The 19,466-nt window shown below is 46.8% G+C and overlaps 1 protein-coding gene across 23 annotated transcripts in view; it reads left to right on the forward strand.

The window, feature by feature from the left end:
* The window catches only part of LPP (LIM domain containing preferred translocation partner in lipoma), a 381,390-nt gene that overhangs the window by 38,015 nt on the left and 323,909 nt on the right, over positions 1-19,466 (forward strand). For 8 of the 23 annotated variants that reach the window (XM_038183919.2, XM_038183920.2, XM_038183909.2 and 5 more), the window contains exon 1: positions 12,451-12,578. The exons of 5 other annotated variants lie outside the window; for them this stretch is intronic. The gene's annotated coding sequence lies outside the window, so the exon portion shown is untranslated. Of the gene's footprint in view, positions 1-8,769; positions 8,889-12,028; positions 12,319-12,450; positions 12,579-12,644; positions 13,031-13,159; positions 13,302-19,466 lie in introns of those variants that run through there. 10 more of the 23 variants (XM_072042607.1, XM_038183923.2, XM_038183915.2 and 7 more) reach the window with 5 other exon arrangements.

The following is a 19,466-nucleotide window of genomic DNA, read 5'->3' on the forward strand; positions in this document are numbered from 1 at the left end:
AGACAAATATCACTGCTCTGCAAGGAAGACAAGTGGAAAAGCACCTTTTTACTCCAGAGTATCTCAGGAGCTTTTCTGGGAGGGAGAAAGTACTCTCTCTTCTTTGAACAACGTACAGATTATCTAAAATCAGACTGTGTAGACAGAGATAGGAACATGGTGTGTAGGAAATACAATATTCAGGTAGGGCGGCCAACGCAATGCTCGGCTGGGTCTGAGTCTCTATAAATCAGCTAGACATCCCGCAGGCAGAACAGTACAAAAAAGGTCTCCAGAAAGCACTCAAATGCAGAAAAAGAAGAAACTTTATGAATCAGCTCCATGCGCATTGAGGTCAGTGAGGAGGAAGGCAGAAGGACATTAACATAAGCAGAGCCATTTATTAAAACACTGCAGCCCTGAGAAGGCAGAGTAGGAATTGCTGATTCCAGAGATCATGTGCAACAACTGCCAGACAGGGGACTTCCCTTGTTCTCTGCCTCTGACCTCCACTCATACTTCTGCTGTTCTGTTTTATATCTGTATGTTGTGGCTCCCAAACCCTCAGAGCTGAGTTTCCCTGCAATATTTTTATGTAATGCATTTATTTTAACAGCTTCCCTACACGGACTGTGTGCAGTTCTTTGGGGACGAGGCCATTTTTCAAAGTTAGTGCTGCAGAGACAATAAAAAAGAGTTAAAACAGATTAGAGTTTTGACTCTTACTATATATCAGGGAAATCTTACTGGAAACCTCAGACAGATGCACAGTAAAAAGCCTAAGCATGCCGCTTCTGTGATATATTTGCCTGAAATTGCTAGAAGACTCATATAACTTTTCCCTGTTTGCACTTCAGAAATAGATTGCTTCGCTTCTTGATCCAAAGTTTGAGCAGTTCTTGCTTTAAAAACTGCAAACCAAGGGGCATTGACTGATAATCATGTAATTATGTCCCTTCCCTTCCCTCCTTTTTTTTTCTTTTATTTCTTTTTCTCCTTCTTTCTTTCTCTTTCTGTTATTTATTTATTTATTTTCTGTTCTTTCTCTCTTTCTTTCAGCATATTTTGGCAGCACATAAATCATTGTACTTTTCTGGATGTAGTGGTAGAGCTCTGCTCCCAAGATTTTAAGACAAAGTCTTGCAATATGAGGACTGAATATCAGCTTAGCCATGGTAACTATCACTGTCAGCTTAGCTGACACTACAAGATAGTTAAGCTAAATTGCATAGATTGCAAGCCTACGCACTGCAAAGTCACACTGGTTTTGTTTATTATGGGCTAAGAGGGAATGCATGGAGAGTTAAAACAGCTCAGCTGATGTATGGTAAGTTGTTAAGCTCGTAAGTCTTGAGTCTTTATTTTCTAATTTAGACCTGACACAGGAAATGGAAGACAATAATTAATGAGTGGAAGAGGAGATATGGCTTTACAATAGACAGAGATGGTGAGATAACCTTATTACATATTTCATTGGATCTTTTACCAAACAGATGATAGATTCATTATAAAGGGTGAACAGAACAAAGGGAACATTGACATTTAAAGAGATTCTGCTCCGGAAAGCAGCCACAGAATTGGCATGATGGGTTTCCGTGACTTCTGTGTTTGGTTTTCGGGTGAAGGAACAGCTTTGTATCTATTAGACCTGCGAACTGTTGTGATACGGGAGTTACACTGACTTTGACTCTGATGAGATTCCAGTCTTGAAGTGTGTTTTTGTTTATTCCCCCCGTTGTTTTTTGGTTTTCTCTCAATTTTAATTTTTTTTCCATGAAGGCCAGGTAGAAGCAGCTTTTCCCCCATTGTTTTCTTTGTTTTGTTTTTCTCATTTGTTCACAGGGTAGGGCTGTTTTTCCTGCTATATTGTTGCTGCTTCAGAGCTGCCTACACACAAGCTTATCTTAGCTTAGTTCAACCAGCATGAACTTTTTCATTTGATGCTCTTTATCAGCCATAGAATGTCTTATTCTTGTTTGCTTGAAAACTTCTAACCAACCAAAGCTGAAAGAACAGATGTGCTGGTATTTAAATATAGGGGTCTGCACAACCTTGTGTCCTGATTAAAGTTAAAACTTCTTAAAGCTGCACTTTTCACTTGATAGGCACTCAGTATGTTGGAAATATCAGCTTCTACAACTCTCTTTGAATTATATCTTCAGTGAGATATGGTAAAAGCCTTTGCTTTCAGTGAGGCCAGAAAACAAGAATTAGATACTTATAAGCTTAGAGTATATTGGTGGCCTGGTGGCATTGAGGTGGAAACAATTCTAGAATATTTACGTGGGGCGAGATAAAACTCCACCTGGCTCAGTGTCACATCTCCAGCCGTGTTTCCTGACTTTGTCTGTCCAGCAGAACACCCTCAGCAGAGTCCATGGCCCCCTAGATGTCTTCAGGACAGTGGGTGCTGCCCCGGCGCATTGGGGAGCCCTTGGAACCTGAGGCATTTTAGACTAGCTTAAGTCTCGTTTGAATGCATGTCAATAACACCCAAACAAAAGGCTGCAGTAAGGCCATTTTGCTCTTTCTGAAATGACGTTTCTCAGAATTTGGGTTCAAAGGAAATGGCAACTTTCCGGTTCAATTCAGGAAAACATGAAATGTCAGGTTTTCTGCAGAACAGAGATTTCGGCATTCATTCAGCTCAGCCAGCAGGTGAGGAGAAGCTTAACAGTAGCACATGGAGCAAGTGGTCACTGCAGTAATCCCCTGAGCAAAGAGCACATGAAGCTGGAAAGCTCTGAAAGGGAAGTCAGAATGACCCTAACAGAAAACTTTTCCTAAAGGAAACCACATCTGTTCAAGCTGGCATGCAAGACTGTTCTCAGGAGGAGCAAGATGCAAAGTTCAAGGGAACTGCATGTGAAGACACACCATGACTTCACTGGGGTTATATAATGAGCCTCGGTGTGAGGAAGCTCTTTGTTCTATTTACAAACCCCTGTATTACTGACAAGGAAACTTTGGTGGCTGGCTTCCAAGGAAAACAATGAAGAAAGAAAGGTGGGTTTTTCTTTGTCTTGCAGCTCCCATAAACCCCCTACCATTCTGAAATATGATTTATTTTTTTTTTCCCCTATGTGTAACCCCATAGCATGTTTTACAAGTATAATTACAAAGCAATCAAACATGGGATCAGTAACTAGAAGTGCATCAAGGAACGCTGAGCCCATTTGTTTGGAAACTCCACAGGTGTTGGTCACAGCTTTGAAACACCAAGGTTATTGTGTGAAGAATATTGTTTCAGCCACAAAGAGGTCAAATACCGGAGAACATTCTTGGATATTAAGTGAGGTTTAAGTCAGACTTGTTCCTCAAAGACAACCTGCCACTAAGGAGGCTCGTAAACCAACATCTCTGATGCAAAAGCCCCCAAACTCTGAGAAAGGTCAGAGTGGGATTGCGACACCGAGGGAGAGAATATAGCAGAGGTTGAAAAAATCATGAATAAGGCGGAGAAAGGAACGAGGAATGACTAATCATTCTTTGCTATAGCACAAGAACACCGATTTAATTTTTTCTTTTCTAATCACGATAATTTTTCTGTGCTGCAACAGGCTCTCATTAGAGACTTCACTAAGCCAATCTCTGGGACTCTACAACTCAGATGCTTTTCTTTACTCCTCAGTAAATATTTAGACTGAATGGTGTAGAGCTGTAATGTTGTCAGGGAATTAACCCTTGATACCTATTTCTAAATCACTTCTATATATTTCCTGGTGAATGATCTCACTGCTGACTAAAACTGAGCTATGGTTCTTCAATAAAAAATTATTCCATGAGATCTATGTCTTCACCTTTAGCTATTAACAAGTTCCCACTTAATTTCCCAGGTATTTGGGGGAAGAAGGCATTCAGTTGATAAAAGCATGTTACAAAGAACTACAAGGTAGGGATAGTCCTTCTGAGTCTTGTTCAAATTCCATTTCAGACATCTGAAGTTCCTTATCTCAGCTCTCTATCTAGGAAAATATTTACCCATTATAATGATCTAATCACAGGAAGGGGCCAGGGCCCTATTTTTCTCATTTGCCTGCCTGTCTCATCATGGGGTGAGGCTTGACACAGGGCGTGTACCATTCCCAGATCCTCCTGCAAAGCTTGCAGTTGGGGCTCAACACCAGCAGTGTCAACTGGTGCAATTCTTTGGGTGGCTGTGACAATGTCTCAGCACTTTCAAATGCTTCCTTGCGACGTTTGGCTTCTCTGTTGGTACCACTTGTGCAGAGTGGCCATCTCACGTAGGCATCTCTGGAGCAGCGCCAACACAGATAAGGCAAAACCAAGCAGTTTGTTGTTCACACCCAAAGGTAAAGCAGGAGTGAATGGTCTGAACTGGAAGGCTCCAGTCTGGTTAGGCTAAAGACAGAGCAGGAAAGAGCCCAGATAAAGTCTTGGCCACAAAGAGTTGAGATGACTGGTTTTGCTGTGTTCCTGCAAGCAAAGAGACAAGCTGATCTTTCTCATTGTAATAAGATAGGGTGGGAATGGTTATATTCTTAGGTTGCTTGTTGCCTTCAACTCTCCTGCTCTGTAATACTAAATAAAACAAATACTTCAAGGGTATAGGTCATTATCCCTGGTCAGCTGCCCAAAGGGAGGGGACAGAGAGTGGTAAACAGCTGACACATGGGTGTAGCCAGCTTTTGATTTAATAGTGGAGAAAAGTGGCATTTTTCAGCCCACGCTTGGAAGAGTGAGATGTTGAACACGTGAGATGGGTGTCCAGATTTTCTGCAAATGCTAGCACCGATTGGCTGAAATGTGGGCAGGATAATGGAAATACCAACTGAAAAACTCTTCCCCCCCCCCCCCCCCCCCCGTGGTAGGTGTGGACCTGAAAAACATGGGTGATGTCAAACTGCTTTCAGCCTTCTTGAAGTTCTGAAACCATTTGTCCCTTTCTAAAAGGTCTGTGCTGAACAGATATTTGTAAGTGTATCGCTTCACGTTCCCAAGCTCCATCTGGAGTGCCAGCCCTTTCTTGGGCCATGACAGTGCTCCTGCAGCTGCCGTGGCTGTTGTGGGTCCATAGCACCCAACAGATAACTGAAGCAGACATGTCCTACAAGAGGGGGAAGACTATGCATAAGAGGGTCTGGCATTTTCTGCACTTCTCAAGGGACCAGCAAGATTCCAAGGTTTCTCCCGTGCAGCCAACTCCAAATATCTGTGCATAAACTCAATGTTCTTGTGTTTCCTGTCAGCTTGCTACACTTCAGCAGGGGTAAAGATGTTGCTCCCAGTTTACGTTTACTCTCAAATTGTCTGCTAGATTAGAGGCGAGCCATTTGGAAGAGATCTATGAGCAATCTGGTTTAGCTCTCTGCAGACATTCCTCTCCAGCCGCAAGCAGCTCATGAGCAGCTCGAGTGTAGCTCCAGTGCCAGGGATCTGTCACCTCACTGGCAGCAGGGCTGGGCTGGCTCCTTGGTGATCCAAATTCCTGGGGACAGCTGAGTCCAGGGCTGCTGGGGCACACTGCATCGCCTCCATGTCCCACAGAAGAATGGAGCAGATGGAGCAGCCTTTGGCCAGAGATGCTGTTGGTCAAGGTTAAGCACATGGGTTATAATGGGCCTTCATTTGGTCTACGTGTATATTTATGTCCTATGAGGTATATGGAGATCGTAGAGTAATTGATGGAGGTAGCACGGTTATTATCTGAGTTTATTCTCCCAAAGACTTGGAAGTGCAGTTGTCTTTTTATAGATGGTGCACTGAGGCACAAAGCTCCAGAGTCGCTGGGGAGGAGCATGTTGGATAAATGTTTCTCATTAGAAAATGTTTGTCACACATGATTCCTTTAGTGCTCTGTATGTGGGAATGTATCCATTTCAGTGAGACACTCTAGGAATCATTTTCTTGGCATCAGAATGGAGTTCCTGGCCAAGATGGTCCTCCATTGTGGCATGGTAATTATTGGGGTGGCTGAGACTGCAGGTCAGGCCTTGGAGCTGAGGCTAGCAAGACAGGAAATTAAAGCAGAATGGTGATCTTCAGTAGGTTCTGGCACTCTGATTTGTTTTTCATTGTGTGCTTTTTGTGCTTTGTTGAGAACTGGTTTTGTCACAGTAGAGACGGGAAAGTTTCCAGACTCTCAAAGATATTGGCAAATGGAGGAAGCTCTTTGCAGCTTAGCTCAATCTACAACTTTCCCAAAGTCCCACAGCTGCTCTGCTGCAGAGCAGGATACTTAACCGTGATTTCCTACAATGGAAATGATGGTATACCGGTCATCTACTTGCTAAGCTGAGAATGGGCAAAGCTGGCAACCAAGAACTGGAGACCCAGCACTTTCCCTTTGACAGTCCACCTTCGTTGTTCTTTGTTTAGAAGCTACTCAGTCAAATTGGTCACACCCTTCATTCCTTATACCATCTTAAACCCTTGGCTTCTTTGAGGCTTTAAACTATTTAGGACTTTTGTAGGAGATGGCTAAGGATTTAGATGCATTCCATGGAAGAGGCCTCTTGAGTCAGCAAATCCAGACCTTTGCTGTTGCACAAGGCAACAATTTATGGTGTGGAATGTGGGACATCCTGGAACATCCACCTCAAGTCATTCATCTTTGGTGTTAGCCAAACTGCACAGCTTTTGATTTCTTAAACTCTTCCCATTGATCCTGTAGTTCTTACCTCAAGTGTGTCCAAAGCTTAGGGAAATGGAGCTGTCCAGGAGCCAAGCAGAGAGTTCAAGTTTTGTTCGCGTGAAAATCATCAAGGGAAAGACTATGCTACCCTTGTGCAGGGAGGCCAGAAGGTCACTGGTTTATTTTGTGGTCTTGTCAAACAACTCTTTGATATGTTATTCACCACAGCTCAGATTGTTTTTCATCCAGAATTCTCTCCTTCTCCTCCTTCTCCTCTCATTTTTCACTAGGGGGAATCCAATTTTCTCTTCTCCTCCCTTCCTAATATTTCTGATTTCTCTAGCTGTCTCTGTACTACACCCATCTTCCCTGACTGAGTTACATGTGAAATTCACAGTTGGCACCTCTAGCTTGCAGATATATTTATGTGGCTGTACATATTTTTATGTGCTGGAACTCTACTTTAGTAGAGCCCACAAGACTGATGAGTGAGGCAACGTATTTAAAATATACATTTTGTAAATGTGTTAATGACTACATGGGCTATAGGTCCCCGTGGAAATAAGAAAAGGCATTCTTTTAATAAACAATGGAGCGCATCCAGTTTTTCTTCCTACTTAAGTTATTTCCAGCACATTCACTAAAATGCTACCAGATTCAATAATATTTGTCTCTTTCTTGGCTTCTTACATACATAGCTTTCTTCCTTGACAACAAGTCCAAGATTTTTTGGAGCCAAAGCAGGAATGATGATGTGTTTTTGTTGTTGTTGTTCTTCTAACCAGCTGTCTCTGCTCATCTTGCTGTCACTAGGAGAAGACATCTGCTTAGTACATTCAATATTTTTGCTTTGATTCTCAACAGGGAGGTCAGAGCCTATGCAAAAATGTCCCCCAAATTATTTGTCACCACGAACATTTCTTTTAAAGCTGGGGTACTCAGTATTCAGTGTAAATTCCTTAAAGAATTTGACCAATTGTCTTGTAAAACAAAGCACTCATGATTTTACTGCTAAAATCTGGACATGAGACATTCACCATTAGCAAGATATCGTGCAAGATACCAGATGGTGCAAATACAAAGTCTAGTGACTTTTGCTTTAATTATATCACATTACTCTGATGAGATACTATAAACTTACTTTTTTTTTTCTTTTTTTTTTTTTTCCCCCAATTTCCCCACTAAACTGAGGGCCAGAGAGTGAGGATTCTTAATGAAATGGTCAACTTTACTAATTGCATCTGCTAATTTCATCACATTTCATTAGAAAAATGGTCAAGCAGCAGGGACTAGCAGTATTATGGCTTGCCTGTGGACCCAGAGTGCTAGGCAGCTCTTTCTTTTAGGCACTAGCAACCCTCCTTCTTCATTAACCAAAGATCCAGTCTAGCAAAAGACTTCAATCCTTAAATCCACCCCTGTTCAACAGAACACTTAAACCTAAGCTAAAATCTCACTGGACTCAAATTGGATTTAAGTATGTCCTTAAAATTAAGTATGCTACACTGGCACATTGCTCCACTGCCATTTTCAGTGATGGGATTTAGCAGTTTTACAAAGCTTTACCATTCTTTCCAAGTGCTGCACAGTTAGAACAGACAGCTATGGAGCAGAGCTGGGAGCAAAGCCTGAAGTGAGTGCAGAGGGGCTGATACATTTCTGAAAGACAATAGGAAGGGCCTGAGCTACCCAAAGCTTATCTTAGCCAAGAGTAAAATGACATGGAATTAATTAGGACTAATTGGCAGGTAAAATGGGGAGTTTGGTGAACCATGTGCAACTGAAAGATGCGTACAGAGATGCAGAAGGGTTTGATAATGGGCGCTATCTCTGATACACTAATGAAAAGTTAAGGAGGGGTTGTTGGAAATTGTATTTCCCCGTCAGTGAGAATTCCCTCGGGGCTCTGGCCCAGACTCGATCACTGTCAGTGATCTATGACATCCTAATGCCTGCCCAGCACATGCCTTGCATTCCTGTCTGGATGCAAACATACCTGCAAAATGGAGAATGACAAAACTTGGCCCACTGCTATTCCTAGATTCCCTTTACCAGGCAACAAACATGCATGTATCTCTAAATCAGGAGCGTGTGCCCTGGTTAGAAATGAATTCAGGCTTGCAGGTTGAGTGTTTTCTTTCCTCTCTGTCTAGCATCCATGCTGGTGTTTCCTCATTCCTTCCCCACTACCACAGGAATGCTATCGCTGTGAACTCACATTTGGCATGTGCTTCCAAGAACACCCTCTGGAGACTGAAGGGTCAAATGCACCACTGCAGCGTGTCTTGATGGGAAGAGGCATCCTTGTGGCAAGGTGGGTGAAAAGTGCTGTTGTTTGGGGCAGAGGAGTCTCCAGTTGATCTAAGGCTAATTGGATCTGATCTTTGTCTGGAAATTAGGCAGCAACTCTCCTAAAAAACACACACTTAGTGTGTTTTCCAGCCTTTCTGGCTTTTACCCACTGAAGGATTAGTTCACCAGGTGGGCGACTTTCCTGTTGTTCTGGAATTGTTGCTCGTGAGGGAACACGTCAGATCCCCACGACTTCATCTGATTAAGAGTTGAATTGCAGCAAAAATGGCTTAGGTTAGAGATAAGGAAAGCTTTTCTAACTGTGAAGCACTGGAACGGATCCTGGAGATATCCTTATGAGCAGACCAGGTGACCATCTGGCAAGTATGATTTAGGCAAAGCTGTTCCATCTTTATGGTGCGAGGGATGAATTACCATGGATTCCCAAGAGCTCTTCCAATCCTGTGTTTTATTTTTGTTTGTTTGGGTTTTTGTGCGTGTGATTGTTGTTGTTTTTTGATGAATTTGAATCCAGAATCTCACCAAGAAGGAGAGACCCAGACTCTGAAAAATGAGGTTTCATCTGCTGATTTCTGAAAACTTTGTACAGAATCCCTTTGCAAATAATCTGGTGGGAGGTTTTACTTCAGGCTGGTCGTGCTATATCCTTTCTTACACAGGATAAGCGCAGTGCAGAGCCTGCATGCGTGCTTTGGGCTTATAAGGGCTTCTGGAGACACAGGAAGGTGAACTGACTGGTCTGAAGTCATACAACACAGGAAAAGTAGGAACAGAGGCCAGTTTTCCAGGCTTCAAGTCATGTACCCTTAACCACTAAAAAACTTCATTTCCTTGAATTAATATTGGCCCATGCTGACTCTTGTATTACTGCCTCCTGAGTGGCCTATGCAATGTAAGGCATTTCAGTCTTTTGCTGTTTAATTCATTTTGCTGCTATGGTGCAGGGTGCGGTAGATATTACCAAAGGAATGATTGCACGTTGCCAGTATTTTTGATTCTTTCCAGGCAAAGAGTAGATTTTCACAGCCAGGCTCAACACCTTGAAGTTTCTACTTTCATTTCCAAACTGTATGATATTGGTCATGATAGGAAATTGAAAAAATAGAAAATTCACACAGTGCTTGACAAGGCAGTGACCGTTCTGGGCTGCATGTTACAAGGGTAATGGGCTGGGAATCAAACTTCCACTGCTGTGCTGCAGAGGATTAGTCACAGCTCACCTACCTGCAAAACGGAGGTAGTGGGAGTACTATCTCATACTTTGGAGGTCCAAAGCTTAAAATTGTTGAGATCATTCAAAGGAGGCTGCTATGGACGTGCAAAGTATCCTCTCTTCTGCTAACGCGACTGGAAAATTGCATAAGCTTGATGGATAAAGAAGCAATAATTGTTGGATAGGGGACAAGGAAAATATTTGACCACTGGTTTTCTCTGAAATACTAAATGGAGAACACTTGTCTCTCATCTTGGGCCAAACAGTTTTCTTTTAGTTTTCAGCCGCTTCCCCTAGATACCAGTTGATAGAACACAAGGACTGTTGCAGATTTGCAAAAAGAGGATTTCAAGGAGAATAATAATAAAAAAAAGTCGCAACAATTCCTCTGTAAATCCACTTCTCTGGAGCACTACAAATCAGGACTCTGGCGAGAGCCACACCACACTGAGACTGACAGCCATCAGTGCCAGCAAGTCCCTCGTGATGGCTCCCTGACCTCTGCAGCAGAAAATACCATCAGGAGCATTCCTTGGACTACGATACAGGAGCATGGCCTTGCAGCCTGGTGGTCTGGAAGGAGACACTTGAGCTGTAGCATCCGCTGGGTAGGAACTGAAGCCAGGCCTGCAGGGCCTTGAGCAAAGCCTTTGGCCACGCAGCCAGTGTCAGTGCTCCAGCCTTGCCCAGCAGTGCTTTAGGAAGCAGCCACGTTTGTCTTTCACAACAGGCCACGCTCGCAGCGTTATTGGCACTCTAGGTACACCTACAGCATGGGGCCCTAGTGACTCATATGCTATTCTGCTTTGGTGTTGGATCTCAGCAGGGTTTAAACACGGGGTAGGTGGCTAGGGCAAGGCTGAGGTATTTCTAGTCACAGTGCTTAGAAAACTTCTGTGATGGGACTGAAAGGCTCGCACGGATTTAGCTGCACGATGGCATCTGGGCTCAGCAGTCCTCCCTGTCCCTCTGCAGGAATTTAGCACCCCTGGTGCAGGGGGCCAGCGCAGGACACCAAATAAACCACAGACAGATCGTTTGCAGCAAGGGCTGAATGTGGGATATGTCACGGTTCCCGTGCTGTGGGGCCTGCTGGGGAAGGGGTGCCCCTAAGGGTGCAGCAGCAGCTTCTGGGGTCTCCGATCTGCCACAGCGTGCGGGTCCATCCTTCCTTGTTTTAGATGCTTCAGCAGCCAGGGAAGGGCGGGGGAGGCTGCATCAGAACTCCAATCTTCAGCTTCTCCAGTCTTTTAGGCACTTAACGTCCTTTTTTGGGTCCTCAGGCGCAAACTTTCCCTCCTGGGGCTCTTAAGCAGTGACTGCGGACATTAAAGCTGGTAATGGGGCAAGATTGTAAACATCTTCTGAAAGTACACAGCAGAGCCCTTTATTGTCAAAGCGAAATACATTTGGAGCGCTTAAGAACTCATCCAGAGATCTCTTTCCAAATGAGTAAGGCTTGTCAGCTCTCCCCTCGGCCGCCTGAACGCAGCGTAACCCTTCTGCCTTCCCCTGCTCTTCAGGGCAAACCCAGTCCCAGGCTGAAAAACTGCAGAGACCCAACCTCGCTGTGCCAGGGGTAGCAGCCTTTATAAAAACGATCCCACTCAAAAATCGGAATTATTTTAATTGCAGTCCTTATAAACAGCCACGAAACAATCAAACGGAGAGATTAGAAAATGCAGCTTCCCTTCCCCCCTTCTCCTCAGCGTGCTCGCCAGGTTTTGGTTTGAATCTCTGAGCAGGGCAGGACCCTGTATGGTAAACCCCAGCATCCCATCCCTCCCCCCAAACCTTTTTAACGTGGCTTGGGGAAGAAAAGAGGAAAAATCGAGGGAAAAAAAAAATAAATAAAAAAGCACAGCAACTTTTTTCTCCGGGGAAAAAAAAAAAAAAAAAAAAAAAAAAAGTTGGATACCACCAGCATCCCGCGGGGCTGGGGGTACAGCGAGGGGATTTTTAGGGCTCCCCACCCCGAGTTTTAGGGCGATGCTGGCAGGGGTCGGTGCCGGTGGCTGCCGCCGCCCCAGCCCCGGCCCCAGCCCTTACATGGCCAAATGTGCCTGCGGGGAAAGGCAGGAATTTTGGGGCCTTGACGTCAGCCCCGGGCAGAGCTCAGCAGCCCGGCGGGGCGGGAGGCAGCGGCGGCCGCTTTCGCTTTTTGTTTCGGGGGGCGTCCCTCGGAGCTCCCAGCCCACCTCCTCCGCCCGGAGAGGAGGTAAGGGGGTACCGGGGGGGTGCTGGGGATGCCGGATTGGGGTTTGGGGGGTGGGCAGAGGGGCTGAAAGAGGCCGGGGGAAGAGGAAGAGGAGGAGGAGGAGGAAGAGGAGGGCGGAGAGGGGCGGCCCCGGGCGCCCCCCCCCGGCCCCAGCCCCGCCCCGGGGTCCACCCCCGCCGCCTCCTCCCGCCGCCGCCGCCGCGCTCGCCTCCGCCGCCTCTTCCTCCTCCTCCTCCTCCTCCTCCTCCTCCCCCCCCGAGGTATCGTTGCGAATAATAACTTGCCCCCTTCCCTTCTTCTTCGCCGCTCCCCCCCCCCCCCGCCCCGCCGAGGCAGCTGGGCAGCAGCTGCAGCCCCCGGCCGGAGCTGGGGAAGAAGTGGTTGGGGGGGGGGGTTGGCCGCGGCTGGCTCCTCCCCGGTGCCCCCCCTCCATACCCGGGGCGAGCACGGCGCTGGGGTGGGAGCAGCTCCCGGGGTGGGCCGGGGGAGGGTGGGGAGAGCCCCTCGGTGCTGGTCCCGGTGCCCCCCCGGAGCCCCCAGCCCAGGTCCTGCCGCCCGCAGGTGCACCTGGCCCGGGGGGGGACACACATGGGGGTGGCGCTGCCCCCGAGTGGGCACCTGGCCCGGCCCGACCCCCGGTAGTAAATAATAAGTTGAGCAAAGCCCCAGCAGCTTTTTATACACCCGGGGGAGGCCCACCCTTCCCCAACAGGTAAGTTACGTAGAAATTTCCCACACCCTTACGTCACCCAGGGCTTTTCTTTTTTTTTTTTTCTTTTAATTTTTTTTTTTTTTTTGGTTTCTCTCCCTCCCCCATTGAATTTTTGCCCTCCCCTTTCAGACAGACAAATCTGATTCCTGCCATTGTTCGGGGAGCGATCTCCACGCCCTGGGGCTGTGCTTGGGAGAAGGCAGTGCTCCGGAGTAGGAGGTGTTGATGGAGAAAGCTCCCGCTCTAATTGTGCTGGCTACTGTACCTCCAGGTGCGGCATGGCCCCACGGTTGGGTTGCGCTGCCTTCTGGTTTGTTTCTCTTTGATTTCTGCACCCGGGCGAGGTGGCTTTTGGCCCAGCTGTTTGGTTTTGGGGTTGGGTTCCTGTCTGGTATCTGTCTCTGACTCTGGTGACTTGGTTACACAGAATATTAAGAGTTTGTGGGAACCTTCAGGCTTGCTGATGCGTCTTCCTATGCATCCACAACGCCTCGGCCCATGTGCAGAAAGTGGTTTTGACCCATGTGGAGTGTGAGCTCTCACACAGGAGTCTTCAGTTTTGGGAAGTGCTCTAGATCTGAGAGATTCTTTCCTTACAGGACCCACTTTCCTGTAGAGTCTGTGCTTGTACCTTCCAGGAGTGATTTTGGGGACCAAATCTGAGAGTGAGCAGGGAGTCCCTGCGCACCTGGAAGTCATACAGCAGGTGGTGGCACACCAATTAATTGCCAGTATGGGGCCTGAGGAAGGCAGAGGAACACCTGGAGCCAGAGAACAGGACACAACATTTCATCTATGTGTTACCAACACAGTTGTTCACGCTGGAAAATGTGTCTCGCTGTCCTGCGTGCAGCCCAGCCTGCTGCACAGCACAGCAGGCTTGGGATGTGAGGGACTTTCTGGTTCTCCCCACCTTTGCTGCAGCAGGACTAGGCCAAACAAGGCTAAATAGTGCTCCAGGAGATGGGTTTTCCCTCAGGAAATATTTCCGTCTGAGGTTAAAATGTATTGTGTAAAACTTCTCTCTGCCTATTGGCCTGCTGTATCTCCCGCTGACACTTCATCCCGTTCACCTCACCCGTGACACTTCATCCCATTGCTCCTGAGTTTGTTAGCGCTGTTATTCCCCTCTTTCAGTTCCTCAGACATTGTTGGAGGGTCTTTCCCTAATGGGACAGGCTGTCTATGGGTGACGGTGTGGGTGGTGGCTCTAGGGCCACCCAGCAGCGAGCCCCTACCTTTGCTGTCTTGCCCTGCAAAATGGTGGGGCTGCCTTCAGTCCTGCTGCCCTTTAATCATTGAATTTTGTACCTGCTCTGGGATGGTGGCAGTGCTAAATCCATGTTGGTGACGGTGTTGGCAGCTCTTCCTGCATCAGGTGCCTGCTGCACCTTGCAGGCTCTTCTGCCACCCTGATGCTGGAGGCCCTGAGTGGAGCTGAAGGTCGGTGTGGGCTTTTTGGGTACCTCTTGGCTGGTGCCTGGTCGTGGGTAGAAGGTGTGAGGTGACTTGGTTGGGCTGTGAAATGAGCTCCTTGTGCCCAGAAGACGTGTGGGTAGCTTTTTAGGCCTGCTTCCCAAAGGCCAGGCCCACCCCGTGTGCTCCATGGAGGCCCTGGGGGCATCCCATGGTGCCAGCAGTCCTGCTGTCCAGGAGTCCCTATCAGAGGTGCGTGTCCCTTGTAGTCTGCTCCATATGTTCCTGTGTGTAAACTGGGGACACGTCCAGGGAAGTAACACTAAAACATTATCTCATGGCAGCTTCTATAGGTACAGGCCCAAACTGCAATGAATCGCTGCTGGTACAATTTCATGTGAAACCAGGGCACACCAGCAAAAATGTGCCTCCAGACTGGTGGTCCGGGAGTGGTTTTCAGATCCAATATCCAAACGATCGCAGTGAGGGTACAGAAAATCCCAGGTGTGGTTTAGCTGCCTTGTGTTGTGGAAACTTGCAGAGCAAATTGGACATCAAAGTGTGTTGTTCTGAAAATCTGCTTCAGCTGTGCTGCATTTCTGACGGGTGATGGGCTGCTGTCTTACCAGAATCAGGAATTGGTGTAGCGTAAGTCAAATTTCCAACTAATAAGTGCAGGTTTGGTGGTGCACTGCTTGCCAAAGCACACGTTCCCCTAGGATGTTATGGGATGAAGCTCCAGAGCTGCAGCAGCGAGTTGGTGCTCAGCTACGGTCTCAGTGGAGCTGAAGTGCTTTTAAATACCTAATGATCATCAGTATATATTTTTAATTACAACATAAGTTGATTACAACGTAAGTACCAATTACAGTATGGTCAGAGTGGAGACACCAGTCACTTGATTTCAAAGCCTGACTGTTGCCTTATTTATTAGTGTCGCTGCTCGGGTTCATTAGTGTAATGTCTGACGACAAACTGAAGTGACTCCCTCTGGATTTGTGAAATCTGGTGGAGAATGTATGTGGTCTCGAATAGGGATAGCAAAAATGCTGAGAAGCTGGAAAACGCGACGGAGTTCGATCGACAGTTTGGGATTGCTCTTATGGAAAGAACACGCACTAGAAAGGTGTCACAGAGTTGATGAATGAATGATGAATTTGTGGAAAAAGGGTCTCTGTTCCCTTGTACCGGTGCTTGTGGGATATTGGAGCCAAGGTGAAAGTGGCTGATTGAAATGAACAAAATGTAAATGCTTTTCCACGTAGGTGTAACTAAAAGGTGGAATTTATCTGAGGACAAGAACGTAGCCAGGTCTGGAAAGAAGATAGGACAGCTGTAGGACTATCAGGTACATTCAGAGCTTTGCCAGACAATAGTGTTGCCTCTTGTATTCTAAACATCTAATTGGAAAGAAGAGACCATTTCATGCAGGTTTCTCTGAAACTTTTGATGACTGTAGCTGGAGAAAAGCAGTAGCTTGGGGTGAGTGACAAATGGTTTGCAATAAGACAGTTTCCATGCGTCTGTGGAAACACATACCCTCAGGGTGCCTACAGTGGCTTCTCTGTTCCTTTGCCCATCATGGTTGTGTGAACAATGCATACTCGGTGGCATTTCAGTCCTTGTCGGGTGTCTGAAAGCCTGACCCGTGCAGCAGTTTCTCCTAATAAACTCTCTTGGCTGCTGGGCAGCGAGCTGGGAGTCACTCACGGGCTGGTGGCTGGTCCTCTGTGCTCCTCACCCTGCAGCCTCTGGCAGCCTGAAGACTCCTGCAGCTCTGGGAAACCCTGCAGGTGTGGGGAAGTCTGAACAGTCATCCCTGAGGATGCCCTGAGAGCTTTTAGAGGTGACATAGTGATGACAAAGATGTGTGTTTCCTTTAGGTACGTCTGTGTCTCTAAGGCACGTTACTTTTTAGACTGAGGAGACGGCAGGGAAGCAACATGAATACAAATTCCTGTCTACGTGATCTGCCAGGAGTCTGAGATCCAGCACCTGTGCTCGCTATATGCATGCATGAGCAAGACAGCGGGACTCTCACCTTCTTTCAGTCCTCCACAGCCTGTTTTCTTAGCCGGGTAACTTCATTATCTCCCTCTGCTCTCACAGCAGGGTAATTCTGCTAAAAGCTAGAGAGCTTACTGGAACTGCAGCCACGTTTGAAAAGCAGGCAGGAGTGGGGGAGACAGAAACCGTAGCTTATCTGAGGATGTGGGTTATCTAAGAGACGGATTTGCAAGGAACAATACCTTTAAAAAGAGTGTGGGTTACGTATAGGAAAACAGAGGACTTGAAATAACTTCATGAACAACAGTTCCAGAGGAGGTCTTGGAGGCAAGATGTTGCAGTCAACTTCCACAAGTACATTGGGCCTCTCCAAAGCACGGTGCCAGTAAAGTATGAAGAGCTCAATGTTTTCCTCCTTTTAATTTTGGGAGCTTTTTGTTTTGTAAAACAGAAACAAACAGAGAAGAGAAAACAACAAATCAAACCGAAAACCACAGACCAAAAAAACCCCACAAAGTTAAAAAGCTTTTGACAGCTTGCGCCTGCACAAGGAATGGGGGTTAGCTGGGTACAGGGCTCCACTCTTTCTGTTCCTCCTACTTCTGGGCACGGCAAGCAGGTAGGGTTCATAATGTTTCTAACCAAACATGAAAAAAAAAAAAACGCTGCCCACATTTAATCGTTGTTATTAAGGTTACTGGTAGAGACACCTCAGTAGGGACTCAGCTTTTATCTCGGAAGAGTTGGTTTCGATCACGTTCTGAGCAAGCGCGAGAGCTGGCATGAAAATCATCATTTTAAGTAGCTGTCAGCAAGTCTCTGTCATTTTAGGTTGTTGGTATCTGTTGTTGGGATCTGTGGGTGACAGTGACACACGTGTGAGTCACTCATAAGCGCTCCCAAACTATTGCAATATGCTCAAGAAAGGAAAACAAACATCGGTGGAGTTGTGGGCTGCTGATAACCTTTTCTTAGAAAAAGATAGAAGCTTTTGAGCATTGCAGACTCAAGTGAGGATGTTTACTGCAGCCCTTGATGCCGTAAGGGAACCTTGTAATACAGAGATTCCTCAATAACCCCATAAATAACTTTGTTTGGTCTGGGTCGTGACGCCTGTGGGTCTCCGCCAGCTTTGGCTCAGTGTGACAGAGCTGACCAGCCCTCGTTGGGTTTGCCAGGTTAGTTGGAAGGGATCCCCTTTTGCATGTAGGTGGGTTTACACATTTGAGCATCCTCTGAGTAGGGGCTCTTGGCTGCCTTCATATCTCCCTGCTACCACTGCCCAGTGATGCTTAAAGGCAGGCAAACTTCCACCAAATCTTGGATGATTGTGCCGCCAGCGGAATAGTTAGTTGAGATTTAATATGGCCATTATCTTTAGGTAATAAAATATCAACTAACTTGCCATAACTATCTTGTTTAATGTCTATTAAAAGCCCCACATACTTCATTGACTGGGTGAAATTTAATAGAAGTTCAGCTAAGCATTTATTGCTTATTTAATTTAAAAATAAGTTGATCTCCACAGTTGGTAACAGGCACTGAGGATTTAATTAACATTCAGTAAACTACCCTGTTAGCTCTGAATTACACAGTCAGGTCTTGTTTATGCATCAATTTGTAACTCCCCCCTCCTCTTTAGGCTGGTGGATGCCATTGTCAGGAGCTGCAGTTGTTTCCTCTTCTCCCTTCTCCTCTGCCAGGTCTGCGAAGCAGGGATCCTACGTAGCACTGCTCGGGGACCAGCACCCTGCTGCTTTTTGGGGGCAGCCTGGCCCGTTGGGCAAGGCAGGAAGGATGGGGGAGGCTGGTGGATCCTGGCACAGCCCTCAGAGAAGGGGCTGTGGGCCCAGCGGGATGGGTGCAGATGCTTCACACGATGAGTTAAAAGCAGCCTAGCTCCGTGCTTGAGTTCTGCTGCGCTTAACAAATGTAAAATACAAAATACATCCTCTGGGGCTTTTTCAGCAACGAGGACATCTATGTGAAACTCAGGCCGGTGAGTTTTCTGTAGAGAAACTTGCAGTGGTTGTTTCACAGGTGACTTGCAGCTGGCCCTGCTGTGGTCCCTGCGCTAATCACACCCGGAGCGCTGTGCCTTGCGTCTCGGCAGTGCGTGCGCATCTTCCACGTGCTGCGCGCACGTACCCCGAGGAGCTCTCTCTGTTTCAGCAGTTTATTACCTCACCTTAACAGACTCGAATTACTCTACTTAATGAGGCAGGCTTGGACGAAGGCGAGGAGTCTCTCAGACAGTGCGCTTTACGCAGGGACTGGGTTGGGAGGTGATTGGATTAGCAGCTGATAAGTGGTTGCAGCTCCAGCTGCCGCATCTCCCCTGCCTTACGCGCTCTGGAGTCAGCGGTGTTCGTGTTGCAGCTCAGCCCCGAAGGAGATCGGCTGGCTTCAGTTTAACACACCTCATGGCTTGAGGTAGAGGCTTGATTTGCTTTTCATGGGTTTGGACAAATCTGGAGAGATACCTCAAGCTATTAGCGTGGCCAAGACGAGCCTTTAATCTGGTTTCCCAAGAGCAGCAGATAGCGATTGCCCCAGCCGCGTGACGAGTCTGTAGTTAACTACAAGCGATGCACTTGGTTAAGAGAACGGTGTTAAAACTGCAAAGTCCAAGTGCTTCAAAGCTACAAAATGCCAGGATGAAGGTTGTCAATGAAGCCTTAATTTGCTGCCCTTTTCCACTCCCCCCCCAAGCGGGTATTATGGTATAGCCACTTAATTGCCAGGGCACCTCCTCTTTGTGCTCAGGATGGAAGGTGATGCTTAATGAGCACCTATTCACTTTCCTTTCTTTCTGTGTGGCATATGGCTCCAAGCCTTATTTCCTTCATACCATTCAGACCGAGGGCTGAAAGCAGAATTATTAATTTGCTTTTCTGGAGAACTCTTTGCTCTTTCGTGTGAGCGCTCTGCAAGTTGGAGTGACTTTTTGCGGTGCCCTCCTCAGGTGGAGGTTCTTGCTGATTTACTGATGGGACACCAAGGCTTAGTGAGG

This window comes from Anas platyrhynchos, chromosome 9, assembly GCF_047663525.1.
Source record: "Anas platyrhynchos isolate ZD024472 breed Pekin duck chromosome 9, IASCAAS_PekinDuck_T2T, whole genome shotgun sequence".
Taxonomy (NCBI): Eukaryota; Metazoa; Chordata; class Aves; order Anseriformes; family Anatidae; genus Anas; species Anas platyrhynchos.